This window comes from Anneissia japonica, unplaced genomic scaffold, assembly GCF_011630105.1.
Source record: "Anneissia japonica isolate Jap-2015-1 unplaced genomic scaffold, ASM1163010v1 scaffold165_len1371125_cov188, whole genome shotgun sequence".
In the NCBI taxonomy this organism is placed as follows: Eukaryota; Metazoa; Echinodermata; class Crinoidea; order Comatulida; family Comatulidae; genus Anneissia; species Anneissia japonica.
The window spans coordinates 411,492-414,126 of NW_022697648.1; positions in this window are offsets into that span (position 1 = coordinate 411,492).

Here is a 2,635-nt window from a genome sequence, read left to right on the forward strand (position 1 = left end):
ATATATATATATACATACATACATACATGTATATTTTATACATACATTCACGAGAGTTAGTCTCTTGGGTCTATATATATATTTATGATTAAATGTGTATAATTTATTGCAGTAATTATTTTATAAACATATATATTTATATTTATGTAGTTGAGGTATAGAAGGACCTAACGTATTGGCGGTTAAATTGGAAAGTAGACAAATGTTATTGCTCAACAATAAATATATGTACAAACATGCAATGTAAGGAGATATATTATTTAGTCACAATACTAGGCCTATTACCATAATTTTTTCCAATGGTTACAATTATTGTATTCACGTGATTAAAGGCGACAACACTATGATTGTAATTCCAGAATTAAATATATAATTTTGAATTGGATAGTTTGATACAAGATAGGTTAGCTATACCGTACACACGACAATTAATCATTTTCAGAAGGGTGATTAATTGTAGCGTGAAGAGTATTATTATGATTTCGCATTCACACTTTCGTGAGATGCTATGAATATTCATTCATGTTCTGGAATTTTACCATTGGAGTTTACGCAATTATTTGCAATATCGACGACAAATTTACGTCGGACTCAATCATTTTAATTATCACGCTCTTTAACGTGTTTTAATACTTAATATTATTAGCCAATGATCCTTGGCAAGTAAAGTTCTACGCAAATTGAAAATACAAAATTCGCAATCACTCAGGCCTGTCTATCGTGGTTAGTGTTATATTTTATTGTATTTTTATGATGCTATATTTTATTCCTATATTTTAATGGCACATGTGTCGTGTTGTATTTAGACCTGTATATTGGCCAGAATTTTAATGGCACATGTGTTGTGTTGTATTTAGACCTGTGTATTGGCCAGAATTTTAAGCCAGACAAAACCGTCAGCAATAGCCATCGTAAAGCCCTGTGCCCTGTCAACACTATTACGCCATGTGACACGCCTATATACGGTCATGATGACATCACATCATCACCATATATAGGCACATCATGACTATATATGGGCATACAACATTTTTTGTCAAATAAAATTTGATAGTCTAGACTGGACAGGGCTTTATGATGGTTATTGTTGACGGTTTATCGACGGCGTTGACGATGGTATTGAACAAATGTCAATAGTTTTGGCAATGTTATTGACGAAGATATTGACGATGATACTGACAATGTTGTTCACGATGGTAGCAATGATGGTACTTGGCGACAGTACTGTATAACGATGGTACTGACGATATTATTTTCGTGATGGTGTTGACGAGGGCATTGATAGCCCTGCTGATGATGTATTGACTGTGGTATTGACGATGTTACTGTATTGGTAGCGATGTTATTGACGTGTTAAGCAAAACGAATTCGTCGACTGTAATGATATGTGTTGATCAAGGCATCTGGGAAGCAACGTCTCCGCACATCAGGTGAACGTTTTGACTGAGAGGTGGGGGGGGGGAGGCCGCCCGCGCCATAAATCCAATATTGTTAGATGTTATCATTAGTGTGTATGTTTATGTGCAAGTACTATCCAGTATAATCAATATCCTGCTTACACCAAACATACGGTAGGCCTAATACGTGAATCATTGAAAATCAATTCCGTAATCTTGAACTATTCAGTTGCGCTCCCTTCTAATATAATTGCATTTATTTAACGAATAACATGAGTTATTTTTTTTATTTTTGGTAGTCGTATAGTCGAAAATACTCGCTAGTTTTCAAATAAATTTTGTGCCATGTACCTGATACCCTTTTACTCGTTATTTAGTGTATGTAGACCTATATTTGCCTACAGCACTTGGGGGGGCTACCATTACTTGATATAGGCCTACATAACATATATTGTTATACTGGCCTATATGAATATAGGCATTGATATATTGACACATTCAAATCATACACGGTTGTCGTATTACAGAAACATACGTATTTTCAATTTGATGAAAGCCTGGCTTCCATAAAATTGTTACATGCTATCGCCGACAGCTCTTAGCGACGCTGATTGGTCGGTTGTGTCGAGGACAGCTATGAAAGCGAAGTAGCGGAGTGTCACTTTTGTAGAAACTTAAAATTAGAACTAGAAACTAATAATGTATAAAGAAAAGAGTATAAAAGAAAGTAAAAAAAATGAAAAGAAAGTAAAGTGAATGGAAGGAAAAGAAAGGAGAAAAGGAAAAAGAAACGAAAGAAAATGTATTAAACAAAATTAATGAAAAAAAAAGTCATGGAATCGGAAGATTGTTGACAAATCGAATAGAACAGAAAAGAAAATATATATATATATAGGCCTATAACCATTTGCTACGGTGACCGCAAGTGCTGAGTGATGAATAGATGCACACATTGTTGTTTAATTAACATAAGTAAAGATAAAGTACATTTAAGCATGGTATGAAGACAATAATATCGAATATACATTGCGCCTATGAGATGGCCAGATATTATTTTCAAATGGTGGCTAAATAAAATAATAATAATAATAATAATAATAATAATAATAATAATAATAATAATAATAATAATAATAATAATAATAATAATAATAATAGATAACGTGCTTATTTGGTAAATTTTTATTGAGCAACGATATGTTTTAATTGCATTTGTGAGGGCCTGTCTCTTATACACA